This window comes from Delphinapterus leucas, chromosome 1 (assembly GCF_059928025.1).
Source record: "Delphinapterus leucas isolate spDelLeu-1000000601 "Yukka" chromosome 1, BTC_Dleu_Yukka2, whole genome shotgun sequence".
NCBI classification, from domain to species: Eukaryota; Metazoa; Chordata; class Mammalia; order Artiodactyla; family Monodontidae; genus Delphinapterus; species Delphinapterus leucas.
In genome coordinates this window covers 138,795,627-138,817,676 of record NC_143129.1, presented here as the reverse complement: position 1 = coordinate 138,817,676, position 22,050 = coordinate 138,795,627, and positions in this window count along the sequence as shown.

Sequence of the window (22,050 nt, the reverse complement as noted above, 5' to 3'; positions counted from 1 at the left end):
TTGGGCATGTGTTTTCTATTTGATTTTTCATAGCTATCCCACAGGCTCAAATACCACACGGGAGAAGTACAGGCGTGGTAAGTCTGTGGGTTGAGGGTTTTTTTTTTTTTAAGTAAAATCAAATGAATGAGAAATAGATGTTGGAGGAAAATCATAAAAGGCATGACTGCCTGAGATATTTAATCTCTCCACAGATAGTACAATCCCACTCCAGAGAAGTTTCCAGGGGCTGGAAAGTATTATGGGGTGAAGGCAAGCCCTATAAAAAGGAGCCTTTTGTCTATATCTTCCAACCAGACTACTGAGATCTTTAAGGTGCTGCACCTGTCTCTACTTTATACGAGGCAACAGTTAAATGAGTTGTGTTGGTGGCTTCCTCCAGTTAAATGAGTTGTGTTGGTGGCTTCTTCCACTCACGACTTCCTTCCTTAACCATTTTCTATTTTCTGTAGCTCACATCTCACACTGTTCCAATATAGAGAGTTCTAGAAATGGTTTATCTTTTCATGTTTGCATCATGTCTCCCTCCACCCTTTTACTCATACTGTGTTTTTACAGTCTAGAACACTAGTTGGAAGTAGACTACTTGGAAGATGGATTGCTCTCCTTCTCCCAAATGGGTACCTTGTTTCTGGCTGCACTGGGTAACCCATCCCTGCTCCCCAAGCCTGGACCTCTTTGCTACCCTGTGGAAAAGAACTCTATCAATCTCATCCTTTGATAGAGGGAAAGCCCTGACCCACCCTTGAACTCTTGAAGCCTCATTCCGATAATACAGCACCAAAATGTCTGAGGGCAGGAAAAATCAATGGAGAGTAAATTAAAATAAAAGAAAATATCTGGAAAAGATCATAAAGATGATTAAGGACACATCAAGAACTAAAAATCCATCCAATGGTTTTCTAAAATTACAAATCCCTCCCAGAAAACAGACATGGCATATTCATGCCCACTATAGTCACCACATTTTTATGTTGACCAACTTAAATAACTTGGAGCTTCTCTCACCCTCTAGGAGGCATAAAGCATTCCCATCTCTGAATAAAGGAACAAAAATGAAGTGAGAGAAGTGAACAATCATCTCTAGGAGGTAAGTAAGTACAGCAATCCCCAGGGGTACTGTTAAAAAAAAAATGGCTTCATTAGAGTTGTATCTAACCTGTTCTACAAATCAATCAAAGAAGGTAAAGAAGGACTGAACAAATCCGAGGAAGAAGAGGATGTTGGAAGGTCTGCTGAGAAAACCTCCCACCTCTGGAATTACCATAGATTCTCCTTCCAAAACACGTACTACTGAGTTCAATTCCATTCACAAACACCAACTGAGAATCTTCCATTTTTAGGCACTCCATTCAAGAAGAAGCCAAACGAAGTACAGTTCCTGACCTCGATGAGCTGACAGTAGATTAGGTAAACAGAGCTAATAATTTTAACATAATGTGACAAGCACCAGATGCTAGTGGACCCACCACATGGGCACCTAGCCCAACTTGAATGCCCAAAGGTTTCCTAAGGACACATCTGAACTGAGCCTTGAAGACTGAGTAAGAACCATTGAGATGGGCCTGAAGCTACCCAAAAGATTTCCATTAGTCCCTCATTATTTTACAATAACCCAATCCAGTGCACACATTCTGGGTCATGGAGACTTGGACATTTCCATAATGAGTTTACAATCTGGTCATAAAGAAAAGACTGCATGCACACAGAGCAGGCACCTCTCCAAGACTGTAGATACAGGCTAGACATTGTCGTTCCAACTGTATGAGTTGTAGTTTAGTATTGATAAGAAAGAGGAAGCAGGGGCTGAAAGAGTCAAAGAAGATTATCTTTATCATTTTCATCAAGAACGTCTAAGCATAACAGAGCTAGAGACAGACTCCTACAAAGCTAGTGAATCTAATCGTCTTTGAGAAAACTGACTCAGCAGTTCAAGTTCACATGACCATGAAGTGACAGAGCAAGACAGAATTCCTTGAAAGTACATTCAGGTGAGTATTCCCAGTGCTTGGAATATAGTTAGTGCTCAGTAAATATTTGTTGGGTTAATCAACATCACTCTCTGTAGGACAATCTTGCAGCAATCCTAAAACACTGATTTCTATAGAGGCAACAAAAAATGATGATATCACAAGAGATCAGTGCAAGAAAAAAAAAGGGCTTTGTCCCTTGAATGAACGCATATAGAGTCAGATTTCAGAGGCCAAATGAAACAGTTCATATCCAATGACATGACATAGTTAAGAACTGTATTCTTGGATACTGCGAACTTCATCTCAGTAAACCTTTTGCAAATACCTACTGTATGCCAAGCATTTGATTCATCTCTAAAACACAAAGATTACTAAACCCATCCTTGAACTCAGGACTCCACTACCTAGGAAAGGAGAGAGTACCTCCACCTGGGACATTTCTCCAGTTTCGTAGAAGCAAACTTGACATGTTAAGTGATCAAATGAGAGGGGGAGTTTGATTCTAACTTAGGTGGATCTGGGAAGGCTTCGTGGAAATGAGAACATTTCATCTTTGTCTTGAATTATGACTAAGGATACAGGGACATCCTAGGCAAAGGGAACAAAATGAAAAATCAAACAGAAACAAGACCATATTGTTCATATTTCAGAATTGGTGAGGAGTTTGGTGCAGCAAATCCAAGAGGAGTGTCTCCTGTAAGGACAGGTGGCCCAGAGACTGGGCTGTACTGGGAGGGGTGTTTACCCAAAGCTATAAAAAATCCAGGTAGTCAGAAGATGAAGCTAAATCAAGTAGAGCTGAAGCCCCACTGTGGGGGCCCCACCTGTATTTCTTCATCATGTACCACTTCTGTCCAAGTCAGCCCAACTTGCAATTGCGGTAGCCTATGTTGCTCTAGCTGCTATAACCCACTCTGCCTGCATGCTAAGCAGGCCAGAGTGCTGGAGAGTTGATAATTTCTCTCCCCCTTCCCCAAGCAATGATTAATGGTAGATAACACCCCTCTTCACTTATCTCAACTATGGAAACCCTGAGGCATGTGTAGGCCAGCAGGATTAGGCTCCAGCTGCCCACATTTTTAACTTGTTTGATAATAATTCTCCATCTGCTTCCTTCTTTACACTGTCTTACTTCTCCACTCCCTTGCTTTGGTTTCTAGGATCACCCTCAAAACACACCATTTACACCTGACTTAGTCTCACGGTCTGCTTCTGAGGGGAAGTCAAACTGAGACACTATCAGGAAATTATCATTAATGACAAACTAAGTCATTATCAAGAAAATAAAACCAATAGTCATCTTTGATGATCAGGAAAAATGCTGTAAAAGGAAAAAGAGGAGATAAGCCAGTAAGTAGGAAGGTGAGAGAAGGTGCAAGATATGGGCTAAGAAGCCAGTAGGTAGGGGCACAGCAGGGCAAGAAGTTCAAAACTAAAGGTCTATAAAAATGAGTTTGATATGCCAGTTGCCTGATTCAAGGGCAAGCCTAATGGATTGATGGGTACTTAATCATTTTGATTGCTGAACATCTTGGAAAAGCTAATGAAAGCTTGGGACTCTCTATCCAGGAAAAAAAAAAAAAAAAGTATATACAAACAATGCTGCTTGGAGCTTCAGTGGATTCCCAAACCCCAGATTAAGAAGCCCTGATTAAAGGCTGTATGTGAGGCTGGACTTGGAGGGCCTTGATTGCCTGCAGAGTGCTTCAGCATTTATTCTGTAGGCAATGGGGAGCCAGCAAAGGTTTTTACTATCAGAGTTCCCAAGTGGTTATAGCTTTCCATCCTAAACGGAACCCAAGAAATCTGGATGTTTTTAACAGATTGAAAGATAGATTGGAAAAAAAAAAGTGCATAGATAATTGAGCTCCTTTTTGGCCAAAAACATTTTCAACCAGATGCACTGTAGGGCTTCAAAGGCTGCTAACTGCAGAATCCAGATGCACCTCAGTGGATGCCATGGGGAGTCACTTCCACAGCCAAATGTTTTGGCCTCAAAAATTCCTCGAGCAGCATAGATGCTGAATGGAGCTGGAAACAAACTCAGGGCAAACACAACTGTCTATATGACCACATATAAGGAGTCTCGGATAAAAAAAAAAAAAGGCCCCTTTTGCAGAATAGACAGGGCAAGGGTGGGGTGTGGATAGAGACCAGAGACAGAGACAGAAATGGAGGGGCTAAGAACAAAAGAATCTATTTGGAGGGATAAACAATGCTGGAAGGGAAAAGCAGAGAAAATATGGAGAAGGACCTATCAGAAATATAATTGTAGGAAATAGAGGATGGTTTGAGAAGAAATGAGACATCTATGGAGATGGGGAGAGGGAATGATAGTAACTGAACTTGAAGGATCTGGGGGACTAATAGGGAGGAAGAAAAGTGATTTTTTTCTCTTTTTTATAAATGAATTTAAGGAATGACTACCATTTTAAGTATCCATTATATGGGGAAACTATATTCAACATCACATGCCATAATACATGTAAGGTGTCATTCCCATGTCACAGGTAAGTAAACTGAGACCTAGAACTTGCACAAGGCCATCAATTGAGTAGTGGTAGAGCCAAGGCTTGAACCCAGGCCTGTCTCACTTGGAGTCACACACACTAGTTCCTGCTGCCTTCGTCCCAGAGCTCAGATTTGTAGACCAAACATGACTGAAGTGAACACAAATTACAAGACCTAGGCACCAAAACAAAAATGAAGAGTCATCCAGGCCTAGGTTTTCATGGAATAGGCTGATGGGGAAGGAAGAGGTCGCTGTGGCTGGTCACTATGATCATCTACAGCATGACCTCTGAACCTTCACTATCCACGCCACTGTGGTACCAACCCTCTGCTCAGGCATGGAAGGACCTGTGGGAAAATGGGAGCCTTGGTATGCTTGAGGCAGAAGGGCCTCAGAGTAGGTCATCCAGATAGATGCCTTCAAGTTTCTGGAGAGGCCAATGATGTGGCAGAAAGAGCATGGATGCTGAGCCAGGTGATGAAGGTCTGAATTCTGCTCCACCACCATTTATCTCACCCATTAACCCACTGAACCTCTCACAGCTTCAGTTTCTTCATTGGTAAAAACCAAACCACTTGTTTTTCAGGGTTAATGTGATGATTATACAAAATAATGGATGTGTCGTGTCTAACACCGTGCCTGACACACGAACAAGTCCTCAAGAGTGAGCAATTTTGCAGTCCAACATCTTTTTTTACTTCCCTTTTCTATATGAAACCCTTTGTGTGTGTGTGTTCTCTACAAACCCACCACCAAGGCCTGTTAGCACCCTGGTTAGCTCTTCATCACTTGCAATACACATATAGTAGGTATCTAGTATAATAGCAAAATTAATTTGCTTGGAATTGTGCAATTTGCAAAACTCTTCTACTTCTGTTGCAACATCTATCTTTACCATGGACCTAGGAAGTGAGCAAACAGGAATCATTACCCTTTGCTACCTATGTTGGAAAGAGACTCAGAGAGTAGGTGTGATGTGCCCCAGTCACACAGCAAGTAAGAATCAGTCCAGGTTAAAGAAACAGGGCCATGAAATATATAGATGCTGACTTAGTTGACCCTGATCATTATAACAAAATACCAGAGACTGGGTAGCTTCAACAATAGGAATTTTGCACAGTTCTGCAAGATCATGGAGCTGGCTGATTCCATTTCTAGTGAGGACTCTCTTCCTCACTGTGTCCTCACATGGTGGAGAGAGAGTGTACTCTCTGATGAACCTTCTTATAAGGACGCTAATCCTACTGGATCAGGGCCCCACCCTTATGACCTCATTTAACCTCACTCTATCTCCAAATACAGTCACATTGGGGGTTGGGATTTCAACAACTGAATTTGTGGGGGACACAAACATTAGTCCATAACAGGTGCCTTGCACACATTACTTGCCTTCTTTGGGCCTCTTTTCTTCAGCTTAAAAAAAAAAAGCAGCTGGGGATAGCTGTGTTTAAGACCCCTTCCTGATCTGATAGTCAAGGATTTTACTCTAACTCCAAGTGGGGATTATGCAGCATAAATTTTTACTTGTCCACACTCAGTGTCTCCTCAAGCTTTGATTTCAAACTGCTTCACAGACAAGAGTGTTGCATTTCCACTTTCAGTGAGTTTCCCTGACAGAGCTGTTATTCATTCCGTCAACAAACATTTGATGAGCACCCACTGTGTGTCAGTTACAATACTAGATGGTGAGGATATATCTTTAAACAAGAAAAAAAATCTCTACCTTCCAAGGTAGAGACAGACCAAGAGAGAGTTTCAAGGTGTCAGTTACAATGCTGTCAGCTGCAAATACTGGGACTACAAACCCAAATTCAAAGCATGAATTTACATCTGTGGAGGTTTTATTACCTCATACAACAAGAAGTTCAAGGTAGGTGCTATGGTCTGAAAGTTTGTGTCCCCCCAAAATTCATGTGTTGAAATCCTAACCCCCAAAATTGATGATAGTATTAGAAAGTGGGGTCTTTGAGAAGTGCTTAAGTCATGAGAGTAGAGTGAATGGGATTAGTGCCATTATATAAAAGGCTCCAGAGAGACCCTGGTTCATCCCACAATGTGACAATGTGAGGACATAGCAAGAAAGCACCAGCTGTGAAAGTGGCCCTCACCAAACACAACCATGCTGGTGCCTTAATCTTGGACTTCCCAGCCACAAGAACTGTAAGCAATAAATTTCTGTTATCTACAACCTACCCAGGCTGTGGTATTTTGTTATAGCAGCCCGAACAGACTAAGACAGGACTCCTTCAAGAATGGTTTATGCAATATCTCAATACTGTTATAAAAACTCAGCTTCTTTCCATTTCCAGCACATTGGCATCACCACAGGCTAGCTCTTTTCATAAACACAACATGGTTGCCATAGTTCTAAGAACCCACATGTAGGGCAACATCACGCAGCAGAGGAAGCAAGGACACAGCTTCTTGCATGTCTTTTTGTCAATGAAGAACCTTTTCCCAGAAGCCCTCAGGAGACTCACTGTGTCATCACTGTGTAATATGCCCCTCCCTAAAACAATGACTAGAAAGCAGAATAGAGCTGCCATGAATAGACAATTATGACTTACTCCTAGAGTTGGAGTGGGTCACTTCTCCTGAGTCACATGGGAAAGAAGCAGGCAGTTGAACCAATCAGCATGTTACAACAAGGAGTAGGGGGTGGGCACCCAACAGTGACTGCAGCACACAATTCACTGCTTTAAGGAATACAGAATAATTAAGCCTGAGATACCAAGGGAGCAGATAGGACAGGCTCCTAGGGCAGCCTGCATGAGCATGTGCCGAAAATAGAAAGCACTGTATTTAAAAGCTAGACTTTCAGATGCAGTTTGAGGCAGAACCAGAAATGCAATTGCTTTGGGGTGAAGCAGTGATATTTACAGACTCTCATGTGCCTCTGGCAGCATCTGACTTCAGCAGGATATGGCTAGTCCCTTGTAATAGAGTCCAAACTAGGGCTCAGGGCCAGGGGAGACAAGCTATCCCAAGGGAGCTTGGGGCCCATAAGGGACAAGCAAAGGTCAACTTTCTAGTGATGAGACCAGAATGAGGATTTAACGTGCTATGATTTAGGGGATGTGGGTTTTGTCAGACAGCCTTGAGTTAAATCCAAGGTCTGTTATTTATTAGGAAAATTATGTAAACTCTTTGTATCTCAGTCTCCTTATCTGTAAAATGGGGATACCTACTTGGCTGGTAAGGATTAGAAATAATGTGTGTAAACAGTAACAAAGTGCCTGGCACATAACAGCTACTCAGTAAATGGTAGCTATTATCCTCACTAGAAGAAAATACAAGTGGGAATGGCTCAGAGATGAACAGGATGAGAAGGATGAACAAATCCTGGGGAAAACATTCAAACAGAGCTCAAATTTTAAAATTAGATAATATTTTCATAGTTTTTTACAATCAGCAAAACCCCTTCTCACCCACTGTCTCATTGGATCCTCACAATCAAGGTATTATTAGGGCTCACCCATTTTACAGATCAAAAAACTGAGATTCAGCAAGGCTTCATCTATGACATACTTTGTTCATCTCTAATACCATGACAGTTTCTCAGGGAACTCAGCCTTCAAGAGAGACGTCTGCAGGTTATAAACTCAGAAACGGTGGGACTCTGAGACTAACCCACTATTGAGTCACTAGCTCTGAGTCTCCTTAAAGGTCTCCAGTGGAGAGCAGTGTTTCTTCAACTTTATCAGGCATCAGAATCTCCTGGAGGGCTTGTTAAACCACAGATTACTGGGCGGGACCTCAGAGGATTCAATTCAGTGTGTCTGGGGTGGGGCCTGATCATCTGCATTTCTAACAAATTTCCAGATGATGCAAAAGCTAATGCTTTGGGACCACACCTCGAAAACCCCTGGCCCAGAAAATGGATGCCAGAATTTAGATCCGGGCTCTCAAGTGTAAGTATACATAAGAATCACCTGGATAACCTGAATATGCAGTCCCTGCTTCCTCCTGTGATGCAGTTCAGATCCATATAGGGGACTCTGATGAGAGAGATGAACTCCGCCCTACTGGAGAAAAGCTGAGTGGTCAATTCTATCATGCTCTTTTTGACATGCACCCCTAATTGTGTGTATTTATTTACATATAAATTTACATATAAATATTTACATATACTACTGTAATAATACATTACCTTATTTAATATTTAAAAATCACAAATTTTTAAAATTTACTAAAAATATACATAAATGTTCAATTTTTTTCCTGCACCACTGTGGATTGCCTGCCACCGCCCCTTTAGGGACCACTGAACCCACCAAGTGCTATTCAAAGTGTGTTCTACAAAGTGACAGCATCCAAATCACGTGGGATCTTGTTAGAGGTCCAAGTTCACAGGCCCTGCTCCCCACCTACGGAATCAGAATCTCTGATTCTGCCTCTGGGGCTGAGGCAATTGGTATTTTAACAAGTTCCCGCGTGATTCTACAGGCAATAAACTTTAACCACTGATGGCTATATGCACAGATGGGGGCAGGGTGGTCTCGGCTCTAAGATGATGACTGATGGGGCAAAAGTACAAGACACAGCTCAGCTGGGTCAAGTTCTTGAACTCCAAGATATTGGAATTCCCCACCAGAATTAACATTTTTTAGTGAGTGATTTTGAGCCAACAATGATCACATTATTATAATTCAGAAATCTAGTGTTATTATGATGCTATTTCCTTGCCTTGACATTGCCGAAGAAAATTAATGGTTTCTGTGAAATTCAAGAAAATCTACCTGGCCAGGGCAACCAACCCTCCCAGTCTGCCGAGGGCTGAGGGTATTTTCAGGACAAAAGACTTCTGTGCTAACACCAGGAAAGGCCTGGGAAAATCAAGACAAGTTGGTCACCTCTCCTGGATTCCATCTGATGACTTTAAGAAATCAACTTCTTTCCTCTTGACACCTACAGAACCTCTGCAGAAGGTGGGTGTGGACAGGGCAAATAACCCTAGACTTGAAGACCTGGGTCTGGCCGTCATTTGGTAGCAGCTGACCCAGGGCAAGTCAGATAATCTGTGAACTTCTGTTCATCATCTACAAAATGGGGACCCAAAGCCCTGCCTCCGACACCCCACAAGATGACTATCAAGGTCAAGAGAGTTTGTGTTATGAAGGCACTTTACGCATTACAAAGTAGTCCAGGAATATAAGGCAGAGCTGCTTGACATCCTGGGAAGAGCTCAGGCTTTGGGACAGGCAGATCCTAGTGTCAACCGAGCACCACATCGGGCACATTATTTTATCTCTCTGAGATGATTCCTATCTGTAAAATGGGGATTCAAATTACCTCTCTCCTAGAATATTGAGAAAATTAAAAGAGATGGTGGTCGCTAAGCACCTGGCATATTTGGAGCTCCAAAGTATTAGTTCCCTTCCCCATGATTATAAGACAGTCAAAGACTTAATGATAGTTTTTTGCAGTTAATGCAATGAATAGCATCATTATGCTTGCTTCCTGAAGTGAAAAGCCACAATAACACTCCTCCCTGCTCCCAGGGCCCCTTTGATGTGGCAGGGGGTGGGAAAGGATGTTACTTCCACTTGGTATAACCAAGCCAGTTCCTAGCCAGAGAGGAGTAGAGTGAACTAGTGACTTAGAGAGGCCTGAGGTTGACATTCACAATGACCTTTGCATGTGGGAATGCCAAATCTGTAACTTCTGCACCTGTTTAGGCATTTCTTCAGTAAATAATACCAAATGTGATTAGATTTTTTTTTCAAATCATCTCAAAAAGTTGCAAAAAAAGAAAGAAAAAAATGTACAAGTCCAGCCTGTCTTCACAGAGGGAAAAAGTGCCTTTAGTTGAATATCTCTTTTCATGCAGGGATTTTGTAACATTTCATTTCTAAAGGATTTCACCTGTTCATCAAGCCTTTACTGAGCCAGATATCCTGTGTTTTGAGCATCTACTTTGTGCCAGCCTTGGCACATAATAAATATGAATAGTTTGTGCTTGGCAGGAAGCTCACCGATACAAATAAACAGAGTTACAATCCACGGTGAAAAAAAGTATTAATAGAGGTAAGTCCAACAGATGACAAAAAGAAGGTTTAGAAACCCCACCTGGGGCAGTGTTAGAAATGAGCCACATTCTGTAAATTAAGCATGCACACGGGATCGATGGCAAGTATCCCCTGGTGCCCATTGTCTTTGCCTTGGCACATGGCCTCTTCCAGGGACCCTGAGAATAAATTGTGGCCAGTGGGATCTGAACACATGTGATGTATGTGATGTCCAGGCTCTGCCTTTAAAGGGAAAATCATGTTCACTCCTTTCCCTCTCCCCCTTCCTTCTGGATGGAATCCAGGCTTGGTAGTGAGCCATCTTGGACCATGTGGTTGAGAATATCACCTAGGAATATCAGAGCAACAAAACAAAAGAGGCGTGGGTCCTTCTTGCATGAATTCATAAAGCAGAGTCACCGCAGCAGCCGGACATTTATACGACAGATAATTGAATGTCCATCTCACATATGCCTCTATCATCTTGGGTTTCTGTTGCATACAGCCATATTTATATCCTTTTAAACCTACCTGTAGTGAGAGTTATTTGTCCAGATAAATTCTGTATATTTCAATTGACAAATATGCCAAACATAAGAGATCTAAAAACACTAGTTATTATGAAATGATGAACTATAGTCAGAAGCCCAGCTGGGCATTTCTGTGAGTCATCAGACAGCTTGCGTGTCACTCAAAGGTGGTAGCAGCCTGAAATCTGTAAAGTCTCTATCTAGGGAGGCCAGTGTTGGACTCTTCCTGGATCCCAGTCTCTACTGTTCTTTTCTCTTCCCAGCAGGAACTGCTTGAGTCTCAAGTCCAAACCCCAAATCTTTCTGAGGTAGGTAAGTTTGAGTAGCCCCACAGCTTCCTCCTAGGTCTTGGCTTCAAGTCTCTCGTGCCCATAGTTTGACTAGGATGTTTTCTTCCCATTCTATTGCTGGTTTTCTGCCTCAAATAATGTTCTTGAATTCCTCTTTCAAGTCTAAAGTCTAGACTATGAATACCCAAAGGCAGGAACTCTGTTCATTCATATTTCCATCCCCAGCTATCATAGAACCTAGCACAGCACAAACACTTGTTGAATATTAAAAGAAAAAAAGAAAGGTGAATGAATGATATGTTATATTCTACCACTGCCCTCTTAAGAGCCTTTCCTATTTTTCCAAGCCTGTCTCCAAAGATTAGAGCACTATCAAGGAATCCTATTGACTGCACCCTTCTAAGTACCCTTCTGCAGCTCAACTAGACTCCCGGGCATCCATGCCTAACTTCCACCTGATGCAATATCCCACTTTCCAGCATTGAGTTTCATTTATAGTCTTGTCCACTTTCCCATCCAGGCAAGAAGGGGCCCACTGATTTACCCAAGCTGGGATTCAAACACCCAAGGCTGGGAATGAGCCAAGTGGCTGAGACCATGGAGTACAGATGAAAGAAGAATCAGGATCTCTTATCTTGAGCAAGGCTGGGCCTTGAATAACAGTATAGTCAAAAATATCAAGATACAGACAGTGATCAGAGATGAAATATGAGCTCTGAACTATTGAGTCTGCTTAAAGAGAAGAGGCAGGACAGAGTTAAAGGACACAGACGGCAAAGATGAGAAAGGTGAAGGGCAATAAATCTTTCATAGGATGTTTCCAGGAAGCTTATGGCTGAGAAGAGAGCTATGAAAGACTCTGAGATAAACAAAACAGGCCTGGCTGCCTGCTCAGACCATGACTTGCAGTCATATTCTTTGGGGATCCTAATTGTCCTTCATGAAGAACTTTCCCTCACATGTCAGGTCCTCCAAAACACAAATGCCAGGGTGGAATTAGAAGTGCAAGGGATTTATTGAGGATGATGCTTGTCAAAGATAAAGGGAGAGGAGAAGAAGCAGGCAAGGCTGCAATGCAGATCTGACACCTGTGAAAGGAGAGGGGGAGACAGAAGGATTGGGTAGAAAGAGCCTCAGACTCTTAATGCAATGAATGGGAGCTTCATTGCAAAAATCGCTCATAGAGGAATCCTGGGAAGGGCAGAAATGGCATCTGACTTCATCCCTGACACAGAGTAACTTTCTTTTCAGTTCCCAAACTGACTCAGAGAAAATCCAGGTTGGAAGATGCCTTAGAGATAATCTAGGCAACATTGTTCAAAATACTTTTCTGCAGTGATGGACATCTTCCATATCTGCCCTGTGCAATATGGTAGCTACTAACCACGTGTAGCTATTGACCACTAGAAATGTGACTAGTGTGACTGAAGAACTAAATTTTTTCATATAATTAATTTACATTTAAAGTTAACCATATGTGGCTACCATATTAGACAGCAAAGATCTAGAGTTCAATTTTTTAAACAAAGAAAAGGAGGCAAAACGGAACATGTCCAAGCACATATAAGAAGTTAAGGGTAGACCTAGGACTTAACCCTAATCTTTTTAAGTACAGCCTTCTCCATCTAAATCAACCCCTTCTGAGTCGAGATATAGAACATAGTACTTTTATTTAGAAACTTGGGCCTTCACTTGCAAGTTGTCTCACATATTTAAGGGGCCACAGACTCTGATCTTTCCTCAAGTACTTAGCAGCTAGTTTCGTGCCAAAATATGTCTTTTTTATGACCAACCTCTTGGTCCTTCATTTCTGCTCTTGTCTATGCATTTAGACATGGCTGCCCTGAACTTGGCTGCTTAAAAAGTATCCTGCTCTCCTTCACTTCCAAACTCAGGTGTTCCTCTAGTATTGTTTAGACCCCCAGGGCCTGCCCCCTACACTGTACCCAATCATGCTGCTTTTGGGAGTTGAAAATTCCTCTGCCTGGCCATGACTGCAGCCTTCATGTTAAACCAGCTAAAACTCCTGCCGAGCCCCAGGTCTTGGATCCCCTCTTGGGCCTTTCCCTCCTCCCTGATCTAATCCCACTCCATCACCTGCAGCCCAGATGGGGAGACCACAAATCCCCAGGAATGCATTCCTAGCAGAGGACATGTGATTGCTCCAAGGCTTACCATTCATTTCAAGACCTGGAATCTGGCTGCCTCAGAGAGTACACACTTCCTTTGGGCCCAAGATGGGAGAGCACTTTTCCTACATCATCTGAAACACAGAGGCCTCACTGTAGCTAGACATCTCAAAACAAAAAATAACAAAAAAGCACTTTTAGAGCCTCCACAAATCCTTCCCATCCTCTTCACCCTGAATCCCCCTTCTTTTTTGATTAAAATGATCGTCACATATAAAACCCCAATAGACATTCTTCTCATGTGCATTCTCTCCTCCTTTACCTTGGATTGATTCTGCTACAAACACTTATTACATCCAGACCTCTCGGTTCTTTGTTTTATGCAACAGCATCTCCTGTCATTAACACTCACTTCTCTTTATCTAAAAATGCGTTACAGAACTGGTAAGTAAGGCAATCAGGCAATAGAAAATGTAAACAAGTTGGTCAGAGAAGTTTAGGATTTTACTTCCAAGTGGAATGTATGTACTGGGTCTTCCTTTAACATAGAGCTTGGCAGCTTTTTACTTGGTGTGTCATTCTGTGTCTTTTGGACACTGGGCCTGACACTACAGAACCACTTCCAAGGGACAGAGAACATTACATATGGAGTGACAATATAATTTAATCATTCAAATCAGGACTATTTTGTAAGTGAAAGGGAATGTTATTAATAACTGCGCTGGGATAAGGAAGTAAACAAGGATCATTCTTGGCAAACCAGTATGTGGTCAGCTTAATCTTTATTAAAACCCTCGTCCGTCTTATCCTCCAGTTGTCAGGGAGCTGTGGAAAGGTGGGAGCACTAACAGAGCCATTCACCACCACAGTATTGAGTGCTGAATGCTGACGTGGACAGCATCCAGTGAGGCCGCTGCTAAGGAAACCTGGATGCAAGGAGATGAAAGAGTAAGTCGAGCCAGGACCTGGAGAAAACCTGAAGTATTAATGCTAAGGCTGGAGGGGCCACAGAGCTGAGTACATGAGGAAATCATTCAGTAAAGTCTAGTCACATTGACGGACATGCAAGTATGTCTCCTAGGTCATGGCTTCAGTCACCTGCTGGTCTGTGAGGATGGTGTAAGCATAAGTATGGGTGACTTAGCCACCGGAGATCTCCTGGCTGCCTAGGTGCATTGCTAATGTTTCCCAAAGTCATTTAGCTCTAAAATGAGGCAGGCTGTATTATAAATAGAACAGGCATTTAGAAAAAAGGCCCTTAACCTTTGCTGGTACACAGAGTGTCCTCGAGGTTAGACAACATTCATCCAGGAATGTAGAAGGCAAATAGGCATAGCAAATGTGAGACAGTTTTTTATTTTCCTAGTTTTGCTGAATAAGTCTCTGGAGATTCTGTTGGTATTAATATATATGGTCCTACTTCAAGGGCAGGAGGCCAGGAGCATTCTAAATTACACAAGTAAATAAAGAATGCCAATACATCTTCAACACACTGGATTTCTATCTCAAGCTACCTGCACATATGAGGAAAGTAGAATTCTTTTTAAACATTTAAATATTGACTTCAGACAGTTACTTAGAAGAGAAAACAAATATGACCCTCAGATGTCAGACTCAATTCCCAAGGATGTTCTTTCTGTGGTCCAATGTCTTTCATTAGATATTTAAGAAGGATGACCACTAGAGAAAATAGAGCCATATCCTTACACAGCACTGAGGCTATAAAGAGTAAGGAAACCGAGGCCCGGAGACATAGCTAATACCACAAAGATAGACACTATCAGAGTGGGGATTCAAGTTTAGTTCTTTTGACTTACACATTGCTCAGTACAGATTTCCTGGCAATTTGGTATGGTATAGTCAGGCATGAGGCTTTAATGTCAGTTAGACCCAAATTTCTATCTTGGTTCTACTTCTTCTAACTCTGGGACTTCAAATAAGGCCCTCTATAATGAGTGTCCTAGTATCTGTTTTATGACATGGTTATCAAGAAAAAATGACATTATACTGATAACTTGCCAAGTACCTTGCCTTAGATTCAGTAGGTCCCAGTGTAGCTAGCTCCCTTCCCCATTTCTCTGGCTGAGACAACACCCACCCAATTGTTTGTTAGAGTCAATTCAAATAACACAAATTTTCAATATCCATGGTCCATTCATAGGAGAATATACTGTAATTCTCAAACTCCTTTAACATAAGGATCACCTAGTCAAGAGAATGAGAAGATAAGTTACAAACCAGAAGAAAATATTGCCAAAGACACATCTGATAAAGGACTGATCCAAAATATACAAAGAACTCTTAAAATTCAACAATAAGGAAGTAAACAACCTAATTTAAAAATGGATCAAAGACCTTAACAGACACCTCGGTTAAGAAGATATACAGATGGCAAATAAGCATATGAAAAGATGTTTTGCATCCTATGTCATGAAGAAAGTGCATATTACACAGATATAGAGAACAAACTAGTGGTTACCAGTGGGGAGAGGGAAGGGGGGAGGGGCAATATAGGGGTAGGGGAGTAAGAGGTACAAACTATCATGTATAATATAAGCTACAAGGATATATTGTACAACACAGGGAATATAGCCAATATTTTATAATAACTGTAAATAGAGTATAACCTTTGAAAATTGTGAATCACTATATTGCACACCTGTAACTTATATAATATTGTACAGCAACTATACATCAATTTAAAAAAAAGAAGGCTTAAAAAAATCATGGCAAAAATATTGTACTTTGTCAAGTTTTCACCCATTGTCAAACAATCTGACCTAACTGTAGGCATAAATATTTGCGGAACTTTCTTGAAAATAAAATAGTATACATTTTTCAAAAAAACGCAAAGATCGTAGCAGGGATATGAAGACAGTCCCACAGGTTTGAAAGAAGGACTGACTATTCAGGAAGCCATATTTCACACTGTTCTCCAGTGACATTACAGATATGTTAAAATAGGGCATATTATGTGTTTAAAGTTCATTGAGAATTCTATAAATATTATCAAGAAATAATTTCCTTTGAAGAATAGTTCTAATATAAGGAGCACAACAAATCAATTATCACCTGCCAATATTTCTCAGGGGAGTATCTTAATTTGTGATTGATTTATTCATGTATATTTAAGAGCATCTCTCCACAGTTCTAAGTGATATAACAGTAACAGTTTTGAGGAAAATTTAAATAAGCCTTGCTTTACAAATAGCTTTAAAATTCTGTTAACTATAGCTTGAAGGTTTACTACAATCAGAAGGATAAAAATCACTGTGGAAAGTTTGCACATGGTTATGCTGTAGCATGCTCTTCAGTATCAGCTTTATCCTTGTTCTGTTAATAAAAGAATGTTTGTCCCTTCAGAAAAAAAAAAAGAAAATGCAGATTAAAACAATGAGATTCCGCTACACACCTATTAGAATAGCCAAAATCCAGAGCACGGATAACACCAGATGCTGGCAAGAATATGGAGCAACAGGAGCTCTCATTCATTGCTGGTGGAAATGCAAAATAGCACAGCCATTTTGAAAGACAGTTTGATGGCTCCTTATAAAGCTAAATATACTCTTACCACACAATCCAGCAATCACACTCTTTGGTATTTATCCAAAGGAGTTGAAATATATGACAACACAAAAACCAGCCTATGAATGTATATAGCAGGTTTATTCATAATTGTCCAAACTTGGATTTGGCAAGATGTCCTTCAATAGGTGAATAAATAAAGTATGGTACATACAGACAATGGAATATTATTCAGCCTTTTTAAAAGTGAACTATCAAGCCATGAAAAGACATAGAGGAAACTTCAATGCATATTACTAATCTGAAAGAGTACATCATTATATGATTCCAACTATATGACATTCTGGAAAAGACAAAACTATGGAGACAGTAAAAAGATCAGCAGTTGCCAGGGGTTGGGGGGTAGGGGAGAGATGAATAGGTGGAGCACGGAGGATTTTTTGGACAGTGAAATATTCTGTATGATACCATAATGATGGGTACATGTCATTATACAGGTCCAAACTCATAGAATGTGTAAAACCAAGAGTGAACTGTAATGTAAATTATGGACTTTGGGTGATTATGATGTGTTGACATAGGTTCATCAGTTGTAACAAATGGACCACTGTGTTGAGGGACATTGATAATGGGGGAAGCAGGGAGAATATGGAAATCTCTGTACCTTTCCCTCAAGTTTGCTCTAGACCTCAAACTGCTCTAAAAAAATTTCACCTTTGACATTAGTTAGAAAGGCAGTTTCAGCAGGATTGAAGTGCAGCCCAAGAATCTGTATTTTAACATGCATTTCTTTCTCACTTCCACTCTCACCTTCTCACTCTAAGCCTCAGATGCAACTGAACTACAGACCACACTTGGACAAATCCTAAGGGAGAGAAATCATTTTGGTGTACTACCCCAATAGTTATATAAAGCTTTTCTGTGCTTCAGATTAAAATATGAAGAAAATTCATACTATAAATTTAGGAATCCCTTATCCCAAGAAACACTAATTCACTGAGTGGGGTCTGTCAGCTGTATTTTAATAGGTTCACTGTTAACTCTGATGCTTAACCAGGTTTGAGAACCACTGCTTTACTTATGCTGCAAGATTGTGGTCCCATCCACTCTGATTTCAATTCTAATGGCTAATTTTGCATTAAATCGTTCAAAGTCATTCCACTCTGGACTTATTTTCCTACTAGAGTGGAAGGATTTTGCTATCTAACATTCCAATCAGAGGCTTTCATGCATAAGGCATTTCTCACAGGTGTTCATAATGATTGCTTTCCACAGCCAGTTGGGATGTGAAGCCCATCTTCATTTTTGTTTGTTTTTAGATAGACACAATGCATAGGTAATACCACAGTTCTTAAACACAAATATGTTAATTTCATCATGGAGGAAAGGTGGAGAAAAAGAGGCACAATGGCATTTACAGATTGCAACTTGGTTTTTAGAGATGGCAAAGAGTGGTAGAATGGACATCCTTTAAATAAGCATAATAGCTACAGCATTCATTTCATGCCTAGACCATTAAATGTAGCCCACCCTCCCAGATTCCAAGCTGAAATATATCCTTGAAGACCAACAAAGACTCTAATGTCTGTTCCACATAAATGTCTATGATAACCCCTCACATATTCTCAACCTGCTGGTCTTCATTGGTCTCTACAGTTCTCCCAACCTTTGGATCGTATTCCAGTTTCCAAGTATACAGAGACTTCTTTTACTTATTACACTTAACTTTCTGGTCAAATCTAGCCTACATGTACTGCACTGCCAAGATTTTCAGCTCTGAGTGAGAAACTTCTTCCTGCAGCACCAGGCCTACCAACCAGGTCAACTCTTCTGACAAAGAGAGGTGCATTTAGACAATTTAACAGCACTCCAATAAAATGTATACATTACAGAAGCCTCCACTGTGCAGATAACCAGCAGTGTATTCCAGAAACACTCTGAAACTCATCACCACTACATAAATTCTAGATTAGACCCCTAAATCCCCATTGTTGAAAACAATCGAATGCATCTTTCTACGTTTGGATATTAAATCATGCAGAAATGTTTATATTTGTATCAAACAAGAATCCTAAAATATTGACTTTTACTCTGCTTTGTAGGAACGCCTGGAGAAATAAGAGGGGAAGCCAATTTGCTGAAGATCACCAAACCTGTGAAATTTCTGTCTTTCTAACATACTCCTGGTCAATCCATTCTGTTCTCCATTGAAGAAAGATGACCATTTCCAAGGACAGTTTGATTTTATTTAGACTATTGGCCTTTATAGTATGTGTTGTACGGTTTCCTATGAATATTTACTTACCCTCAATGAACTTGTTCTTCAAGATGCTATATTACCAAAGGGTCCTATCACGGGCAAGTCATTTGCTCAACATAAGCTTTTTTTTTTTTTTTTTTTTTTTTTTTGCGGTATGCGGGCCTCTCACTGCTGTGGCCTCTCCCGTCGCGGAGCACAGGCTCCGGACGCCAGCTCAGCGGCCATGGCTCACGGGCCCAGCAGCTCCGCAGCATGTGGGATCCTCCCAGACCGGGGCACGAACCCGCGTCCCCTGCATCAGCAGGCGGACTCTCAACCACTGTGCCACCAGGGAAGCCCGACATAAGCTTTTTTATTAGATCAATTTTAGGAACTCCTAAAAGAAATAATTAGTTATTCAACATTTACTATGTGCTTGATATAATATGATATTAAACCACAGTATTTCTCATCCCTCTATAAATGTCTTTGCCCTGGAAATCACATTCTAGTATAGCCTTCAACAATGAAGGCTAAGCAAGAAAGATCAACCCAGGAAAGAGTGAACAAACTACAAAAATGTGAATCTTTAGTCAACTCAAAGCTGACCCTCTTGAATCCTTAACAAGCCCACAGTCCTAAACGTCAGGATTTGTAAAAAGAAAAAATATTCTAAATTATAATATTGCCCTTTATACATAATAAAATCCAGAACAATTTAGACCACAGAAAATACTATTCGTTCATTTTAAGGTAATAACACCACTTATTGATTGATCTTTTTATGACAAACACTGTTTTGTATGTATTAACTCCTTTCAACCTTACAATAGTCTCCATTTCATTTGTTCACCAATGTGCCCCAAGCTCCCAGAACATAGCCTGGTGTACAGTAGGCACTTAATAAATATGTATTAAGTGAACGAATGACTTCATGAGATATATACTGTTATCTACATTTTTCAGTTAAGGAACAGAGGTACAGAGCAGTTAAGTATCTTTTCCAATAATTTATAGTTAGTAGTAAGAATCAGCATTCAGGATAAGGAAACATTCCCATGAACATCAAGTGAGTTGCTCAAAGTCATTAGAGGTAAAGCAACTCTAGACATTCTGATTTCAGTCCTGTGCATCCTTCATAGGAGTGGCAGGCAAATACAAATAAATTATGAGTTGAGTGCTAGATATATATAATTTATATATATACATATATAATATTATATATAATATATATAAATTATACAATACACACACATACACATGCAAACACGCACACACACACATATAACACCTGACACATAATTAGCATCCATGAAATGCCAGAAGCTTTTCTTTTGAAATGTCCTAAAAACAAATGAAATCATAGGTGTAAAGCATGCTTTGAAAGATGTGAAACGTACTCATGCAAGATGTTATAAAAATAATAATGATGAACATTTATCACAATACTGCCTGGAGCCATCCCCATAGGTCTGGATCTGTCTTCTTCACTCCTGATATAAATGCCCAGCTGCTTCCTGCCTTGAGTTTTGAATGATAGCCAGGTTATTCTCACATCTATCAAATAAATCCTACCAGTGCCTGCCCAAACTCCACCCATCCTACAACATCACCAGTTGGTTGGAAAGGGAAGGAACTTCCATTTATTATGAATCTTGTGTTTCAGGTACTATTCTACCTATTCACTGATTTAATTATCAAATATTTATTGAGCACCTACCGTGTGCCAGACACTGTGCTGAACAACTGGGAGTTTCCTGCAAGTGAGCAAGCCTCTGTCTCCACAGAGTCTCATAATGTGCTTTGCATCCATTATCTCATTCAATCCCATGAATAAGTCCTTAGATGGTCCTTTTATTGCCATCCCCATGTTATGGGTAAGAAAATGAGGCTAAGCAAGGTTAAGTAACTTGTTAGTTCACACAGCTACATGATGAGGTTGGATTTAAATATACAGTTGACCCCAGAGCCCATGTGAAGTTTCTCCTCTTTCTCAATTTTTGTTGTGCTTTGCCTGCTTTTATTGCAGCCTAACATACAACTCAGTTCTTACTATTCCAAAGTCATGGAAAGACTTACGGAGAGCATGCAATAAGAAGTAAGCGTAGGGCTTCCCTGGTGGCGCAGTGGTTGAGAGTCTGCCTGCCGATGCAGGGGACACGGGTTCGTGCCCCGGTCTGGGAAGATCCCACATGCCACGGAGTGGCTGGGCCCGTGAGCTATGGCCACTGAGCCTGCGCATCTGGAGTCTGTGCTCCGCAGTGGGAGAGGCCACAACAGTGAGAGGCCTGCGTACTGCAAAAAAAATAAATAAATAAATACAGAACGTGCCTGACCCCACCCACCTCAGTTCTCAGTGCAGTGGGAGCAGCCTCTTGATCTATCTCACCTCCTTGGCCAAGAGCAAAGAAGACGTACCAAAGTGAGCAAATACTTCAGTGCCTGGAGTTTGCCAAGATGGATACAGGCCAGTGGTTGAATAATTACCTCCTATAAGTAGTCCTCCAAATTTATGTCTTTTCTGTAGTTCCTAAGGGTGCAAAATTCCATACATCTTCGACCTACTACTAAGTTATCTACTAAGTAAGATATTTAAGGCTATAAAATTTATTATTCAAAACTGTTATTAATACATTACTAGAGTCTCCCAAAGATGGAAATCCGTTTTCTACTAAGAAACCTGACTTCCTCAAAATGTTCTCCTACGTTGCACAGTTCCTACTGTAGCTCAAGCAGGTCATTGGAATGCCTGCAATTTACAGGAAAGAAATTTTGTTACCATTGCATCACCAGCATTGCTCTGATCATGGTTTTATTTCTACCATTCTTGCTTTGTAATGACCT